Raw genomic sequence first — 19,477 nt, 5'->3', positions numbered from 1 at the left:
ACGAACATTCACAAGTGAGGCAATAATTTATCTCCATCCAACAGTCAGTTGTAACTCACGCGCGCCGGCAACCTCCAGGTTATCGAACACCGGGCACGGGGAGGTCGGCTTTTCCTCCCATGACCTTGTCTGCTTTCGCTTCAATGACACGTTCGGGGAAGAAATTGGCTGGTTGCGTCTCTGATAATTTTGTGTACGAGATGCGCCGAATGTTTGGACTCCAAAGAACGAGACCTGAGGTTCCGTCCATTTCCTTGTCTATCGCGGGGCAAGGTAGTTTGCTGCTATCAACACCATGTAACGATTTTTGGGATGGTGGTACAGTTTCTTCTTCATTTGTTTTACGTGGCGCCCCGTAGCCACACCGATAACCTACCTGGCACGGTAGAACATTATTATGACAGAAAAAAGTTTATAGGCCCCAACATGTCTTGCAAAGGTAGCAAAGATGGTAGGGTGGCGTCGAACTCGTTATCTTGCTTCGCCCTGATATCACCTCGCCTCGTCCCACCACCAGAATCTCTCCACGTTTTTCACAGCAAGACACTGTATCTTGCCGACAGTTGTCACCTCGTTTTTGCGTCACCTTGCCGTACGAAAAGTGTGTTTTATGGTGGGACATCATCAACTCCATCGTGAGATGGGACGGTTGTTTTTCTTTCGTCGGAGCAGTAAATGCCCAACGCACATCAGCATAAAACTACCGAATGTGTGAACATAAATACGTTTCCCAACACGTTTTATGATGAGTTTTGTTTCTTGGCGATGTTATGCGTAAGCAGAAATTAATTTAAAAGATCAGATTTATGATTAAGATGCATCATAAACACAGCTCACCATGAAAAAGGAGATATAAAAAGGGTGTTAAAAGCAAACGAGCAGGATCTAAATAAATTTGGATTAAAACATAAACATGCTCCAGTTTTTGGCCCAGGTACTTTCTCACGTCTTCAACCTCTGCACTTGTAGAACTGCTAAGGGGTTTTCCTCTACATAATAATTCCAGCCACGCATCGCAACCTGCTTCTCGGCGCTTTACCAGCAGCAGCGGAGTAGTACCTGTTCGTACGATATATTTTCTTTCTCGATTGCGTAAATTTCAGGTGTAGGTCTACCTGTGTCACCACCGCCCTCGGTGTATGTTTGCTGTCCATCCCGTGCTAGCCTATGTATGTGCGGTAACATTTTTCATCTAGCCCAAAATCAGTCATACTGCTCAGCTGCCTAGCCACGAACAGGAATGTGCCATGAGTGGGAATCAGGTTTATTTCGCTGGAGTGTGTAGCTGCCCTGAGTGTTACATTTGGGTTGGTTGGGTTCGTAGGTTTTGCTCTAGTTTCTCGTAGTTTTGGTATGCCTTGTCGTGTATCTGGTTGTAATTGTGGTACCAACGCCCAACCTTTTGATCCCCGTACGGGATCTGGAGAGGTTCATATGACCCGTGAAAGACCTCAGACGAAACGTGACTAGCTGTTGAAATGTAAGGTGTCCTAGTTTGGATAACCTGTGAAGTGGTAACGCACGTTATAAGAACTCACCTAGTTTGGGATTCAGAACTCGGCTCTACGGGTGATTCCCACACTCACTCACCGAAAACGAAGCCAATAGATTAGTCTTCTAACGAGGATTCTTGATTCCTAGAATAACCTTCACAATTTCTAGACTTATTTAATGCAACAGGAAATACATTTGACCACTCATTTTGCAGGTGCTGTGTACTTCAAGCTGTGGACAACGCCTTGGTAACAATTAAGACAGTTGTCTACTACTCCACTGCCAACTGCCATCCTTGGACAGAACCGGCATCGCCCAACCACTGCCCTTGTGTGCCCAACACGGACACCGCTGACAATGAGAATAGACATCTAACCGAAGTCCCCCCCCCTCAGGCTGCACTCATTAAACTTCACCCAGCACAGCAAAGCAGGAGAAAATGTGTAGGCTTACAGGAGGCCGCCTTTCTTTCAACACCTTTCAACAGTGCCGGGCTGATTAACATATACGTTTAGTGCATTTTACGCCTTTGAGATGCAACTTCAACATCTCAACTCTACTGCTATTAAGCCATCTGTTTGCCTGTAGTTTTTTTTTTCTACTAAAAATCACCCATTTTGGAGAAGTTTTTCGTCACTGTCACAACCGGCGGAGAAATCACGGGTTGGAGTGCATTTTTCTCCAATTAATTGACTGGCGGCTGTCAGGTTTTATGGTGAGCGTCGTCACCTTTTTCTTCAGTTCACTTAATTTACTGCTGCCGAAGTCAGGGGGGTCAGATTTTTCTTCCTTCATTCATACATTCGCTTACTGCTCGGGCTGGCCTAGCTGGGCTTTGGTGCAATTGATTGAAACCGAATGCAAATGAGAACGGTGTCGTTAATTATCTTTGACGTGGTGCCGGCACCAGCAGTGAGGAGAAAAGACTTCTTGCTTTGTTTTTGCGTTCGAAGCACATAACATTGAGCTTTTTACCTTTTTACCTTTACCGGTTTGTGGTGGCATTTCTGTGTGCTTTGGAAATAGAGTTAGTTTAACCTTATTTTCTCGATCGACGATCGACAAGGTGAGAATCGCTAATACTCCCCACGTCCTAGATTGTCGGATGGATTGATTAATTGTGAAGTTGTGGTTTTCGTTCGGATTTTTTATAGCATCTTCCAATTTTATAGCACTCTTCCAGCAAGTATACGCGTGCCTTTCGAGTTGAACTTCATTCTTTTATTTCAATTTTCGCTGCCGGTGTGCTATTCAAATTTAAATGTTTATTACCACCTCCACCGGTGAAGGTGCATCTTGAAAAACTAGCTCAGCTTTGTTCCTCCCGGCACGCACTATCAATCATGTCTCGCCTGCCAAAGTGCACTTGGCAGCTTCGGATGCACTTTACTCGCCTCTTGTCCCGAGGTATGTAACAAGAAAGAATGGTGTGCGTGTGTAACAAGAAACCAAACGACCTGATGCCGACTTACTGGAGCTTTCCATTGGCGGGTGGCGAAACGTGCACTTGAAATTTGCATTTTGATGATCTTGGCAAAAGAAGGTGAGGTGAATCGACATATGTCTGCGTGTGCACTTATTCGCGTGGGATGCGTTTCCGTGACTAGACTGGAAAGTGCATTCGGCATGTCGGAAGATTTTCCTTGAGCTGGAGCGTTGTAAGCTCCGATTCAGTTATCTTCATCTGGGGCATCAACAATTTGGATCTTCGTTTTTTAATGGACGTGCTGGAACTACAAATAACTGAGTACGCAAAGTGTGCAAAATTGCAAGATATTCAATTGTTAAAAATATCTCTCGTAGTACAAAATGAATATCGAGGGCTCCTTCACCCGAAGCCAGAAGCTTCTTCAAAATTCCTGCCTCTCTTGGGCATCAGACTTATTTGATAAAGCCATTTGCATGAACGAGTTTCGGCGGTGAATTCTGGCTCCATAATTTAACCGTCTCCCCAAACCGGTATCTCTGTTTGTAACACACACACATTGGAAGTCAAAGTCCAGGTGGAGGAGCCACTTGTTTTGCATTTTTAACAATTTTATAGAGCTGTTAATTTCGTCTGGCTAAAACTGATCTGTACAATCCGCACAATCCGGTTCTAGGGTTGCCTTAATTTACCTGACATTTCGTGTGTGTTTTAAAAATTAAAACACCGGGACAACTCTGTATGAATTTATTGGTTCTTAATGCTGTTTACTATCTGGTGTGTTGTTGTTCTGCGTTCGTGGTGTTTGTTACGCGTGTTGGTTCAAATTTCACCCTCCATCCATATTGTGTAACGGCGATATGCGATCGGATCTGATCGATCAAGGTGAGGTAACGACACACGACCAAACGAACCATGCCATTTGCCCAATGCTGGGTACCCTCTCGTGTTATGCTTCATTTACCGATTTGCTGATCAATATCTCGTCTACCGTATCGTAGTCGACGATATCCCAACAATATTTAAAAGGGAAGGCGAGAGAGAGTCGATTAAATTTAGCATATCTTTCCTATTTTCGTCAGCATCGATCATCATCATCATCATTATTAACGGTTAGGCTTTCAGGAGTATGTCGTTTCTTCACTGATTGTTGGTAGATTCATCCAGCGATAGAAATCTATTTTTTTTACTGTCGATTTTCATCAGCTGCACTTCATCGCCATGATTATGCTCAAAAGCCTAAGCCACTCGACGAAGGAAGTTGATTAGCATTTCTTACCACACGTCTTAATCAAACGCTGGTGCGCAGTAATGGTTGCCGTGTGTGTCACGCTTTATTTTCTATTTTTTTTATTTTTTTTTTTAGTTTTTTCTTATGAGTAGAAACTGAAAAAAAGAAGTGGAACTCCATAATTTCCCCAAAAAAAGAAAGAAAAAAAAAGCCCAGACTACGCCTCCAACTACTCTGTTATGCAAACACGTGGTGCACAATGGTTGCATTTGCATTTGTCGGTGGGCAAAAGAAGGAACGGCGGATCCAGTGGTCGGAGTCTCATTGTTTGGCGCACTTTCTTTTTGATGAATCACCTCTTTATCGGATTAGTTTTTTTTTTTTTTGTAAGTCAAGAGCTGATTTTAATTGCATTTATGAAATTCATCTAATCACAAACCCACCATGATGGCGCTCGTGGGCGAAAAATGAAACTAATTATCACCAAGCAATACTAAAATTTAAAAAAAGAAACAAATCAATAAATTAAGTTGCAGAAGCAAAAACAAAATGGCGAACCAGCAAAAAAAGCGGGAAATCAAACGAAAAAGTGAATCGATTTTTCGCAGAACCTGCACGTGGCAATTCATGAAAATGCACGAAACAACACCCGATTGCTTATTTTTAACACGCACCCAACACCCTGAACACCGAAAGTAGAATCAATAATAAAGGTGCTGCAAAGCAATAGAGAGAAACATGCAGACACGAACGTCCAGTCGCCATTGCGTAGTTTTCGTTTTGCAACAAAGTAATGTTGCAAAACCAACCCCGACCGAGCGCTAAATTCTAATCATAATCGGAAGCTATAATTATAAAATTCCATCAAACAGGAAGAGTAGCACTGCACATTCGGTGTAGCGAGTGGCTAAACCGTTTGCTTTACCGTTTGCTAAGCTATCCTAAAGAGAATGGGCTTATGGTGCGCTATTCGCAATACTAATTTGCATAATCGCTTGAGCATGTTTCATTAGACACTTCCTCAAGAAAACCCGTGCGATCGCTTCTCTGCTCCCTGATTTAAAGGTAGCTCTAAACTAATTAAAGGGTAGTTCTTGGTGAGGTAAATTGCTGCAGACAAACGACACACGAAACTTGGCTCAACAATTATGCTCTTATCCATATCCAGCGGAAAAGCTCGGATAAGGCGAGGCTACACAACACATCGTATTGTTTACAAGGAACAAACGTCAGACGGAATCTGACGGAGGAAGAAATATGAGAGCCGGCGGCACCACGACGATCTCGTGTCGATGTTTGTTTTATTTTTTGTTTGGGGATGGTTTCGGATAACAATCAGCCTTCCTTCTCTCTATCTACCGTCCAGAAACCGTAACGCATTCTTAGCGATGACGGATGTGACATTTGGAAGGAAAATCGTTCTGCCGCGTTCCAGGGTGTGGATCGTTGTGTGCATCTGGTTATGGTGTGTCCGAAGAAACACGGGAGAATATTTTTATGCTGAAGGGTTTGTTTTATGTTCACGCGGGAAGATCTGATTTCAAAAATTTTAATGGATATTTGACATTGTTTCATCTTTGACTTGATATTCAATATAGCTGAACCAATTGTTTCCATGTTAGTACTTATAATCCCAAAAATAACCTAAGTAACCTTCTAGTTCACTTCACGCCATTTGCAAAACCATTCTTCATTGAACCATAAATTTACTTCTCTTGTACTTAACTTGCTGACACACACTATTAATCAGCAGATTCACTTACGCTCTTTTGTGCGTTATTTTCAGCAGCCACCCTCTGCTAAAGTGCATCCTCACAAAACCGAAACTGCAATTTCAGCTACTGGCGCTTCAGAACGACGGAAGGTTCTTCAAGAATGTGTGTCAGCTTCCAGCTAGACTTCCACTTGACGGTAATGGAATTCTTGCACTGGGCGTACTTGAAGCTGCCAATTTGCTTCGTTTGTAAACCGTACCGGCTAAAGTACGTGCAGCAAGTGCCATTGAAGACGATGTCGTCCCAAAAAGAGGTCAACGAAGATCAGAACAGAATAAGGCTCAGAACTGGATCGCGCACAATTTGCTCCATATTTTGGGCGATGGTGCTAGCGTCGTGGTTCGCATTGTTGCACTTTGCACTCAGCTTCAGGAAGTTTTATTACTTCCTGTAATTTTTATCCTCCCATTTCCCTGACGTTTCCATCAGAGGATGGTAATGATCGAATTCGGTACGGCAAGGGAGGCATAAATCATGTTGGAACAATTATTTGCAACAGTTGTCTGACAATCACGAGAGAATTCCAATCATGTTCGCCTCACACATTGTAGTCATTCCAGACTGCAAGGGGAAACGCAGTTGTAGTGTGATTTTCTTTGCGCTTGTTATGTGACGCCAGACAACTGCTTTGGTGGTCTTTCGCGTAAAAATTGTGTGCCGCTCAATATTCCTTCTCCAAAGCAAAGTGCATGTAAAATGTGTTTAATAACTTTTTTTTTTTTTGAAGTGCTCGCTCTCCGGTGGGCGATGTTTTGGAAATCGTGCAACACAGCTGGATTTTCCATCGGTCGCGCTAATCTTGTCGCCGAAATCATTTCCCCGACTCGGTTGACTCGGCGAAAAGTGACTGCATTTTTGGCCGGGAGAGAGGGTATTGACTCGCTCGCCCCCGTAGGATAGTCTCACCTCATCTCCATCCACCTGAAAGGAAAGTGAAATCGAAGATTTTTATTGCACGTTATGTGTGTTATGTTTCAGAGGAGCGTTTCGTTTCATTTTTTTTTCGGGGGAATGGCTCCGTTCAACATATTCTTCAGACTTTTGGAGCATGGAATCGTGGGGTACACACAGTCCGCTCCATTTAAGGCTTTGAAGCCCACCGGTCGGGCCCGTGTAGTGATCACTCTCTTCGTGGATCGTGATTTATGTTTTCTTCCTATCGTTCAACTTCGTGGTGTGTATGCTCGTTGTCGTCGCTAAAGGCGTTGAAAAGTGCGCCAACGGAACCGGGCAGGAATGGAATGTTTGGTGGCGCTTGTGCCCGACTAAATATGTGTCGCAAGCATACATACCCCACTGAACGTTGGTTATAAGGTGGTCTTTTTGCTGGCTTTTTGGTTCCGTATAAGGAACGTTCCAAAAAGGAGGAACCTCTGGCGGGACCAAGTGGCGAGCGTCACGATGTAAAAATCACCAGAAAGGGAGTGGTTGTCTGTAATGAACTAAACAACAAAAAGAGCTCCGTTTTTATTCGTTGGTTAGAGAACGTCATGATCTAGTGTAAGGAAGTCGGTGTGTAGCCTCAAATACAGCTCTGGAACAGCTAAAGCAAAAAACAAACGAAAGTGAAAAGAGAGCTTTGAGTGAGCGTTTCGATTTCGTCGAAAGTTCCTTTCGCATTACAGTGGTTTCGCATTCCATAGTATGAGTTAGGAAAGAAAAATCTTCTGTTTTTCTCTCTCTCTCTCTCTCTCTTTTTACTCTTTTGCACAGCAATTTAAGATGGAACAACAATGAAGAAATCAAGGAGAGCGATTACCCAAGCCCTCTGTCATTGTAAAAGTCCGATAAGATGAGACTCGATCCACGATCCTTCCGTGTGTAAAGTCGTAATCCATACCTGCTTACCATCAGGTCACTTCCGAGAAGGATGTGTTAATCGTCTGCATAAATAGCTCCTGCCACAATCTATTCTAGTTGCAGGAATTAAAAGAGTGTTTTTTTCAATGACTAAATTTATCGTGGAAGCAGAAAAAAACCTCAGCTCCATCAAATCAAAAAGATTTGCTCAGTTGACCGCATTTCAATTTGGTACAATTGTTGCAAATGCCACCACACCGGCATGAAGCAACACAGTGATGCTGATGCTCTCTTACTTGCAGCACTTCGATTGAAGTTTGTGATCCACTCCCTCTGCGTTTCTGGAACTCGATCCCCTCGCTCCACCCCACCATTCTCTCGTGCACGATCAGTTCTAGGTCACTCGCTTTGCTGAACTTTATGTGACACTTCAGTTTGTTGCTAGACGCCTGCTCTCCCCCGACCGGTCGACCATCGTTTTCCATCTGTCTGTCTGTCTGTCTGACACGAAGGTGGGCTTATAATTCGATATTGCACATACACCCAACAACAGGCCAGCTGTGACTATGCGTCGCCTGTACTGTCTCTAAACCCTCACTCGCGAAGTGTTGAAACGGGTGATACTTGATGCAGTTATTTTAACAACAACAGTTCATAATTAAATTGTCTAACGCTTACCCACCCAATACGTGGCGTTTGCTTACAGCTTCATCGAGCTAATTGAGCTAAGCTATGCCTTTTGTCTGCCACCCACCGGGGGGCTGTAGGTCCACAAATATCTTTTTTGCTTTGCTTGTTTATGCAGCTGAGCGTGTGTTTTTGTCTCGCTGCAAATGGATCGGAGAGCTGCAATTCCGGTTTTGACGTTGAATCTGGGTAAAATGTTTTTTTTGCGATTGCTTCCACTGTTTTAGGCAGTAGAAGAAATGTCCAATCGATCAATGTCAATCATGGTGTAGTGCTGCGGTTGGCGGACACAACACCAGAAGAAACTTATTTTCAAACGTAAACTGCCGAAGCATTAGTCATTGTACGTAGCCCATTCCTTTCCATTCGAATCATCGATGCAATTTTCCTTCATAATACTAACAGTGATTTGGTTTTTAAGAAAAAAGAGGGCCTAAAAGGTTTTTAGATAATCGGACCAACCATTCTCATCATCCCTTATTCGCCGCTTACACGCTCCGTAACGGCATCAAATCTCCACCAACGGCTAGCAGCATATTCTTGCGAGGTGTTAGAAAAAATAATCAAAACACCTTTTCCCTTCCGATGGCTTACGTTCGCTCGTACGCGTACGCAGCTGCTCACCGTGTTCTCGCAAATTTGTTTCAATGGCCATGAAAATGGTTTTCCTCAACATTCCAGGCGCCGTTTTTTTTCCACACCGCCTGTTCCGGTTCGAGGTACGAAGCATATCAGTGGCCTACCAGTGGCTTGCCATTGCGGCACAGTACGGTACACATGAGATTCTGCTGCTGTTCATTTACTTCCATTTGAACTTTAATATTTACACGCACTTAGAGGGGGCAACTTGTGGTGGATGAAAATTCCCACCAGGAAAAAAGGCATTCAAAGGCTTTCAGTTCTGTATGAAAATAAGCTGCTTCTGGTTTTTTTTCTTCTTGTGTCTGTCTTGTTTTTCACTGTTAAGTAAGTTTCGTAACGAGCATATTTATGTGGTTTTTACCGGTTAGTGTGTGGCTGTGCGATATGAGCTGATGATGAGTACCAAACTAGCCTCCCCGAAAAACGTGCCTCATTCGGAGGTTCTCTTATCGTCGTGTTTTTCCCCCTGGTGTTTGTGTGCCTTATGTAGATGAGTGTTGTTTGCTCTGTTCGTTTCAAAAATAATAATAAATGTGTTAAGCGGCGTTTTGCTGTTGCTCACTGCCGGCACTACAATCAGCAGCATAGAGTGGCCGTGATGATGTCTTAGTTTGTCAAGCATAAGGGAGTGATTTAGCTAATGGGTTCGCTACTAATGTCATAGTTTTGCATTTTAAAACAAAATTAGTTTTGTTTTTTTTTCATTATTGTCTGAGTTTTATGTTTAAAGCGTTTTACAGACCATTTTTTATTACAGGCCACCGTATTTTTCTATTCTGTAAAAGACTTTTTCACCACCCGATGGATATTTCGATTTGATCAATATCAATTTTGACTTTGCCATGGCATCTTCACAATCATCAGTGTTTCTCAAGCTGGATGAATGACGTGAATTATTTAACTTTACAATAATTAATAATTGAAATTGAGAAACACTCAGTTAAATTTAACATCTCGTTTTTGATTATAAACAGTAATCTTTACAAGAAACACTGGAGTTGGAGAGATTATTAAATATGCCTTGATGAAGGGGAAATTTATATCGACGGCATAGAAATAGTCATTTGGTGGTGAACAAGTCTTTTAAAGAATAGGAAAATACAGTTGTCGGTTGATAATTCCTTTGAACCCTGTGTTTATCTAATTTGTATATTGCACTTTTCATATCTTGTATACGTTTATAAAGCGTCATTTAACTAAATTTATTATATTGATGTTTTCCAAAACGCAAACAATGCAACAAATTCATTACTTTACAGCCCGTTGTTAAATCCATCCCGAGGTTTACAATCATTTTCTTTATGAGTTTGTTGAGGCCCCATCGACTCCAAATTCTCTTTCGTATGTCCTCCCTTCTTGTCTGTATATAAACTTCCGGTCTCAAAACTTTGCTCTTTCTCTCTTTCTCTCTATGGTTTCTGAACACACGTGCTTTTCCCATTTCCACCACTCGAGCTGTCAGTGTCACGGACTTGAGCAAACCAGCAACGACCAGCGCGGTACGGCGATGCGTGAAGTTTTGCAGAACCCACCGTAGGTTCGTTGCCCCAAAAAGCAGAAGCAAAAAAAAACGAACTCACCAAAATAGAATACTTCAACTCACCTCGCCGGGTGTTGATGCATGGACGACCGACGGACGTGTCTGCAAGTCTTCGGCGAAAAATGCAAACTTCTCGTCTCGTCAGTCATCATGGGGCCAATATTAATGCAAAAGCTTCCAACGTGTGAAGTGATTCTTTCGCGTCTGCCGTCACCATGACCTCACCGTGAGGACGGCTCTGTCGGCCTATTGCTCTGTTGGCATTGGTGTATCGTAGGGGTTGAAGTTTGTAAATTTGCGTAAAATTATAACCACTCGGATATTTTCCCGGGTCTCGTGTGTCTGTTTGGCGTGTTTTTATGCACGTTGGCGTAGCGAGAATTGGATCTGGACCGAGCAAGAGCATATTGAGGTTCTCATCGATTCGTTCCAAGCGCAACTTCCTGGGGCCGTGTCGTGCAAGAAGTTAAGTTCCCAAAAGTTGCTCAGAAGTTGAGAATTGTTAGTTTCTGCGTAGGTTTATGACTAATGCTTACTTCCTTGGTGAAGAACATCTCTGTTTGTGACTTTTTCCGTTTGAAGACATCAGTCGGCGATTTTTATTTGCTATCGTTGACTGTCAATCGGCTTTTTATTCTCCGTGCTAATTAGGGGGAACATCCCACTCGATTTATTATTTCGCCAAATTTTTGTGCATTTACTATTTAATTGCACTTTCTTTTCTCTGTAGTAAACACCCCGTAAAGAAGAAAGAAATGATCGGCATTTTTGACTCTATTTTTAACACATTTTTAATTAATCTATCATCGAACACCTTCCTGTGAAGCGCGCACGAACCGGTGAACCACATCGGAAACATAAATATTAACCATTTTCCTTTTATTGTTTCCCGCTTCTTTGCAGGTAAGCATTCTTCTCACACCGAACGACACTGGCTGATGAGGTTGTTAGGAAAAGCGAGCTGAATTAGGTTTGAAACGTAAATCGACCGTTAAATGGAGTCAATGCTTTAATCATCACACCCCTATATATATACAACTGCTTCTTAGTGTTATTAGTTTCTCTTCTATTCTGTTTCCTAATTGTAGCGGTTTGAAGATCAAAAGTTCGCACCAATAATATTGTGCATTCTTTGCTGTTCACTTTACGATTCGGTAGGTTTTGGTAGGGGTATGTTTTATTCATCGTAGTATACACGAATTCGAATCTAGTTAAAGCAATCGAATTGTTATGCAAGATGGAACCGCGGTTTGTTTTGCAAAATCTTGCCAATTTAAATGCTTGAAAACGTCTGTCTTTAATGGCAAAAGTGCGTAAGCTGCGTCAGCAAAGCACATCTGCAAAACAGCTGGCGACAGACGGTAGGTGTCCCTGGGTAACTCCCGACTACCGGACACCTACAAAACCCCCACATTTTACCTTGCTACAGTCAACGTCAACCATAAGTGAGCGAAAAAGAGACTGAAGATACTAGAGGGTTGCTTTTGCTGTATGTGTCGTGTCAGTATCTCTCTAAAACCAACCCCCCCGTTTGGGGAAGGCAAAAGCACTCACACCACCAGGCGGAATAAGCATAAGATTGGCGGGACCAACATTTACAGCAACAACGTCATGTGGGCTTTGGTTTGGACTCTCGCTGGTCCGTGTGAAACCACTACCCGCGTGAACACACGAGCGCCCTAAGAAAACAACAACACAACCACTGTAGCAAACCAACACTAGCATAATGTTCCTACCAGGAGGAACAGTATCGCCTAGTTTTCCATTCATCAACCCGCGATCGCGCCCGCGAAGCAGGTATGTTGTGTTTGGTGTATCTATCTTTAAGAGAAACAACATCACCTCACGCACACTCAGAAACGCGGAGAGTGAGAGAGAGAGAGAGAGAATTCCGCGGTGTTGACCACGACCAACAACGGCTGGGGTGGTTTGCGTGTGGGGTTTTGTTGCCGCCCGTGTTGTTGGATCGTGGCTCTGTTGTGCACGCGTCACCTCACAATTCTACGCCAACCATTAACGGGAACGGTCGACGACGACGACGACGACTTCGAGAGAAGTGTTTTTTTTTTCGAAGCAAGTCCGCGAAGATCCGCGAATTTGAACTCGCGGATCAAAAAGTCTTTTTTTTTAAACAGAACAATCAACAGTACTTAAAATCAAATCAAGGTGGGAAAATTGGAGGAGATCAAATATTCAGAAGAAGTGTTATAATAAGGTGTACTAGAAGAGTGATTCTTATGATTAAATACGTGTCCAAAACAGAGCTTGAAGTTGTGAGATGTGAAGTTGTGTGTGTGTGTGTGCTTTTTCACCCTGCAATTACATCCGGTGGCGAGCATTACATGTTCTCCGCTTTTGTTTTGCGCATAAATCTATTTCGCTTCTGGCGTGTGTGTCTGTGCATGCACGCACGTGTGCAACGTGATTGTTGGTGCGTTTTGTTCCCCTTGTGGCCAGTGCCTGTGTCTGAAGTAATCCTTTTTTCACGCGGCTTTCCATCACGCGCAGGGAGGAAAAAAATATTCCATATGTGTGTGTGTGCGCTGTTTTATAAGAGTTTTGTGAAAAAATACGACAGCGAAAGAAACAAAACGTGGGTGACGTGTGTGTTGTGTGAAATGTGCAAAGAACAGAGTAGAAAACTGCAAGTCTCCAAACAAAACAAAAAATAACATAAGCTTATGCAATTCCTCTGCCTCTTCTACTGCATGGGGAGACGGCAAAAATGAAATGGTCAATTTAAAAGAGAAATTTTAAAAACGGTTCAAATTTCCTGCCAAGCTGCTGCTGGTGCTGCTGATCTTTGTTGTAAGACCGGTCCATTTCCCGATGGGGACGACGACGACGACCACTATAGGACGTTTGATCGCCCGAAGGGAAATAGATAGTTAATCGGGGCGAGATAGGAAACGATTTTCGGAGCTGACCCCTGCATGGCTTGTGTCTACTTTTGCTGGAGCTGTATGGACTGCAAAAGCTTAAGCTCTCAACCCGCAAACGAACCTACCTTTTAGTGACATGTCGGGTAGTTTTTATGAGGTAGTGTACCATTACATTTCGTCGATAATGTGTAGGCGCTCGTCCGGCTACTCCCTGGACTCTTGGCAGGTAGTGGTGGCAGTACGGTTTAACGCAAGGAACGTAGTCAGTCGCAGCAAGGCTCACAACTCACTACGCGGTTGGTCATTTTTCTTATCAATTTGTGCAGTGAGTGAAGGGAAAGCGACCATTTTGACTCTCCTACGCATGCGATAGATTGCGGTCAGATCAGAAGAGACCGGTCTGGGGAAGGTGAATAGAAGAAAAAAAAACTGGAGTAAACGTTACAGGCTGGCAAATCGTGTATAGGCTGGGCAAATTGCTCTGCAGTAGAAACCCTTTTCTTCGCAGCGTTGTGAAGGGGCGTCGGTGGGCAGACAGTTTTCACAACGCAAAACAATGATCACAGACTACTTCCACGGGGTGGAGATTGTGGCAATGGAATGTGGACTCATGTGAAAATGGTGTGACCGGAACATGGACACCATCTCGCTCGCTGTACTTTTGCTAGGTGCTGGTGGATATAAAGACGTTGCTTGAGGCGAGCTATCTTCGCTAGAATAATAAACGCATTAAAGAGGCTATGTTTAAAGGGAGTGAAGATCATTTTGCATATATAAAGTCTCCCCTGTCTATATGGAGGCACACAACAAACGGGTTCGATTGTGCTGCACGGTGGTCCGTTTGCTTGAATAAAATTAGCTCCTTTTCAAGCTTTTCTCTCCCCGCCTCTCTCCATTATGTGCAAATAGAACCAGCTCAACATCCAAGGTTTTGTGGTGATAAAATTAATTAGCATGCTTTGAAAAGGGCTTGAGCCACCGGGGCTCTAACACGTCTCCCGAGTCGTCTGATCGCGAGATCGCTAATTAAATCATAATTTACTACAAATGGTTATAATTTTCTTCACACGCACACAACATACGTGTGTTGTCTCAAAAAACGCACGGTGCCTTTTTCGGGGGTAAAGAAAATCACATTTTAATTTAATTAACAACCCACCACCGGTCGGTTGTACTAGTTGTTGCCGATCGATTGGCGTCGTTATGCGCTGTGACCTCGCACCGAACATGACACGGCTTGGCTGGATCGTCGTTTGTCATCGTGTCACAATCCGGAGCTAGCCTTTTTTGACGTGCGACAGAAATGAGCATGCAATTTCTGTCGCGCCTGCCAAATTCGATCACAGCCATCAGCCATTTATAAAAGCCCGCACACATAAATGGGAAAAAGTCGACGGTTAACACCGCGTTCTTGTGAAATTTACACCTTTCCTTACCGGCTTCGTGTGTCGGTGTTAGGTTTGTGGTCCGTTTTGGGGAGATCCGCGAAATGTAGCCGCTGGTGGAATGTTGTTACGCGCTTTGCCGGTATCCCATAGCGCACGACCACAAATTAAGAATTGCTTGTAAACGGTTGGAGCTCTGGCCACCCAAAATATGTGACACTTGTGGAACGGTTCGGTGAAGTTGTTCCAAACGATCGACACTGCCCGATGCCGGTGACAATTTCTAATAACAGGCTCTCTAATTGGCTGCCAAGCGCGTTCGGGTGCAATTTTAATTTGCGAAGGTTGTGTACTAAATTTTTCGGATAATTCGGAACAACTTACGGTCTCGACAGTGCCTTTCCCTCTCTCGGCCGTGGCTAGAGCCACAAGTAGATGTTGGGAATGTATTTATTCGAATGCTCTGAAGGAGACCTAGCCAGTTGTTGTCCAAAGTCCCAAGTTGAATCTATTTCACCGAGCAGAAAAATAAATATTAGTGAGTGGTCAAAGTGGTTGAATAGGTCATAAAATATCGGGCAAAACATACATCAGAAGAGTGACATTGATTTTCAGTGCGAACGATTCAACCATCTCAACCGGCCAAACAAAAGTTGGGCAGCTTTCCTTTTACTGTGCAGTGTTTGTGGGAAAAAGGCAACGTTTTCTATTCTTGTCGGTGTCCAATTAAGGGTGAAGAGATCGCGTTTTTTTCCTGAAGCCAGTTGCAATCTTATTTATTTCCACGGGATCGTGTAATTAATCAACTGACCTCTTCAACTGGCGCGCGTCAGAATTCGCTTGAAAAATGAAATTTAGATCATCACGATTAGACGGACGTGGCTGCTTTTGGAAGTAGGGAAAATGGAAAGGGGTTGGTATCATAACTAAATTAATAAATCTGTGCACAATCTTTTACGCGTTACAAAGAAGGTTGGAAAAGTGAGCTGTTTAGCAAAAAAAACCACAAAGTCCAGCTGTAAAATAGGAACTTGCTCACCAGCAAAAGGGGAAGAAAATTAATTAAAGTCCAAATTTGGGTGCTTCAAATTTACCAAGTGTCTTTTGTGTTTGTACTGACCATCGGCAATCGTATCGCGTGCCACCCGTTACATTTTTTGCAGTTATGCTTCACACCTCTCGGGCGCTGCACACCGGATTTCTTGAAGATCCGCTAAATGGCTCGTTTTTTTTGTCTGTTCTCCTCCCTTGTTGGAGTACCAACCAGCCCGAATACCGATCCCATCTCTCGCTCGCACGTTCCATATGGCCGGGACGTTTGTTTACTCGGTTGGCCACGAACCTAGTGGCCCATTTTAAGACCGTTTTGGTGTAGCCGCTCCCCCCGGTGTAGTGTGTTCTTCGCCTATCGGGAGTTGTGAAGAGAGAATGGCCAGAGGATGGATGAAAGTATTTTGACGCTGCAGGTGGGCAAACGGTTTTCAATGTGCTCTCCTCCGCCGGTACTTGGAAGCAGTTTTGGTGCAACGGGAACCTCCTTTTATCTTTTCTCTTCTCCCGCTTCGCCCAAGTGACCGAGAAAATTGAACAATTCTCGCTTTCGTTCGAGGGAATGCCTCGAAGATGATGGTCGTTGCTGTACCGTTTCGCGTCTTCTTCACAGAAAAAGGCATGGCTAACCCAAGGGTAGCCCTTAATAATGGGAGCCGCGCGAAACGGTCACAGTGCGCCCCCAATATCTTGGTCACGTTCTCTTCCGGAGGCTTTCTCCCCAAAGCGGCCGCCTGGGGGATCGGGGCGATGATGATGATGATGATCGAGCAATCAACATATTTTCTAAACATATTTACCTCCGGAGCACATTGTTTCGGGCGCGTATGACCCTTCAAAGGGATTGCTTTGGAGAGCGCTGGTTGGCTGCCCGATGGAGGTTCGTCGCTTATGGCGGTGGGCAAATCTTTCGTTTGCTTGACACTTGAGCGTTATAATGGGACAGCAAGCTCGGTGATCGTTACAAAAAGAAAGTGCTTTTCTTTCGTCGCCATTGACGTCAGGTGGGACGAACAAAATTGAAAAAAAAACCTCTCCGGAAAAGATTTTTGTTAAACGATAACACAAAAATGCTTCCTAAACAAGATAATAACTGTTTGTTCGGTTTGGCGATAATAATCGAACCGTTTGCAGACACGTGTGCCTGCATATATTAAATATTCAAGAGCATGTGTTTTCAAAGTGAATCTTGTCCAATAACAACACTACAGCGAAATGGAAACAGTTTCAGACGGCGACGAATGATTGATGCGTTTGATTGACCCGCTTTCCTAAGGACAAAAAAACAATTGCTTTGATGATTGTGATTGTTTTGTGTGCATGTTTCCGTTTGTGGAGTTTAAGTTTATTGCTTCACGATTCCTCGACAGACGTGGAGTACGAAAAACAAAACCCCAATGAAATGACTCTTGGGGACCTCAACTTGTACCATATTTTTCATATCCGGCTGTGCTGTGCCCGATCGAGCACGAATCTCCCGGGTGTCTTATACTCCTGAAGCAGCAGAATTTCGATACAACACCGGCAAGATCCGTATCGCCGTCAACCGAAACGTTCCATTTAATTACGTAGTCTGACTGCGTAAAGCAACCCAAGCAATAGAAAACACAAACAGGGAGCGCATGCAAAGTTGTCCCTTTGTTGGCGACCTTTGGTGCTGTTGGTGCTGCCCCCACCGGCACCGGGAAACGTGCCTCCCGTGCTTGAAGCTGAAATCTGGTGTACGTGTCACTTTCCGTTCAATAAACACCCTTTCCATGGTTTGCCATGGCTGGCCGGTGTTTCGATGGTTTTCGACTCGTTGCAGATCTTCTGCGCACATTCACGCAAGTGGGAAATCTTTCGTGTCACACGGTGGAAAGATTAATGGTTTGTGGTGCACCATCGACCCGAGATTTGTTGACCGTGAATGGGTGAAAGCTTTGTAGACTTGCTTGGGAGCATTGAGTCAAAGAGGAGGTTCATTGCTTCCCATTCCCAAATCTGATAAATGGTTGGTTTGTCCCCCTTTTCTTGGCAGCTTTATTGATCCGGAGCGATTGTGAGTGGCGTTGGTTAGCTGTGGAAATTGTGCTGCATTTTCCTAATTGAAAACCGTGGTTTTCTGCTGAAAGATAGCGATGACAGCTTGTCCCGAATCGGCATCATTTATTTATGGTTCGTGCAAGGCTTTTGTGATTGAATATTTAAGATCAAACCACGTTTGTAGAAGTTGAAGTTCAAGTTCAGGTCCAACAATGTCAGGAAAGATTCTACATCTTCTTGAAACCTCGAACTTAAACCAGAATTTGCTTCAACTTTGCTAGTTATTCTCTACAAATTCCTCGCGAGCATCAGAATAGCTGACGCGAATTCCAATCTAGCGCAGTCATCGCTACCGGAATCGTTCACCTAATCCGCCACTTCCCTTCGAGTGATGGAAATTTTCAAGACCATATTTCTTCACCTGCTGCTGGCTGCCCACCCAAACCATTCGTAGGCGTCGAGAACGGTGTCCCCAACTAAGTCACACGATGCCGGTATGAATCAAAGAACGTCCGGATCCAGCATCACCCAGCAAATCCATTCTATTCTTTCGTCTAATCTTTATTTAATTGATGTCCGATTTTGGTATCGCTGGTGGATGTTTCGTACTGCTAGCACCGTGGTTTTGATTGATCACTCAAGATTGTGTAATCAAACAGAAGTGCGCAGTGCTTCAGGAGCAGCCTTGTGCTCTTCGCTCTCAAGAATCCTTCAATTTTATTGTTGGCTTTAGGTTTATCTTTGTTGTCACACACGCTCAATGTTAATGAGAGACACCTCCTCCATCCGTGCTGGCGCTGATTAATGGTGCACCCCAGTGTATTAATTTCCCATCGCATTCGAGAGCACCCAGCAGCAGCAGCAGCAGCAGCTCCCCAACCGGGTCCCATTCCCTATCGAACCATATTTTTAACGCAACGGTTGGACACCTCCTACGGTATCGTCTTCTACCCACGTTATGCGGGGAGGTTTGTGTACGTACACACGTGGTGTGGTTTGCTTCAGGGCGTTGGAATGTGCCGGGGTCCCCTGAGACGACCGCAAGCAAAAATGTGGCGAAAATGAATAGCTTTTGACCAAAGCAGCAGCACCACCAGCAGCAAACGTTAACGAGTTCGTTTTGGAAGCGATAAATTCAACACCCGGAGTAGTATCGTTTGCCAAGAAGAGCGCCCTTGCGGGTGACACACGTCTTGGTGACACCACCAAGTGGATGATCCAAATTTGTGTCTCTTTTATTATTTACCTTTGTTCCTGGTTTTCGGTGTGCGCCCAGCCGAAACTGAATGCTGGTTCATATTTCATCCACCCAAAAAATTATTATCCTACCAGTTCTCGTGTGTGTGTGCGAGTCCGTTAAAGCTTATTGCAAAGTAAGGGCACACACGGTAGAACAGGTTAATGATTTCTTTTTTAAAATACCTCAAACGGTGTGGTCAGAGAGTTGTTTTTTACTCAAATCTGCACGGTATTTTATAATCTCCCATCCAGATGAAGCAAACATACCCCAAAACGATCCATTTTGCAAATAAAGCCACCA

General features: G+C 43.9%; 1 protein-coding gene across 11 annotated transcripts in view; it reads left to right on the top strand.

The window, feature by feature from the left end:
* Window positions 1-19,477, top strand: part of LOC118510883 (mitogen-activated protein kinase-binding protein 1) — a 98,238-nt gene that overhangs the window by 41,120 nt on the left and 37,641 nt on the right. Inside the window, exon 1 of one of the 11 annotated variants that reach the window (XM_036053256.1) lies at window positions 12,535-12,761. The exons of 7 other annotated variants lie outside the window; for them this stretch is intronic. The gene's annotated coding sequence lies outside the window, so the exon portion shown is untranslated. Of the gene's footprint in view, window positions 1-12,534; window positions 12,811-12,846; window positions 13,027-19,477 lie in introns of those variants that run through there. 3 more of the 11 variants (XM_036053257.1, XM_036053262.1, XM_036053258.1) reach the window with 3 other exon arrangements.

This window comes from Anopheles stephensi, chromosome 3 (genome assembly GCF_013141755.1).
Source record: "Anopheles stephensi strain Indian chromosome 3, UCI_ANSTEP_V1.0, whole genome shotgun sequence".
NCBI classification, from domain to species: domain Eukaryota; kingdom Metazoa; phylum Arthropoda; class Insecta; order Diptera; family Culicidae; genus Anopheles; species Anopheles stephensi.
This window is presented reverse-complemented; position numbering and strand designations above follow the sequence as displayed.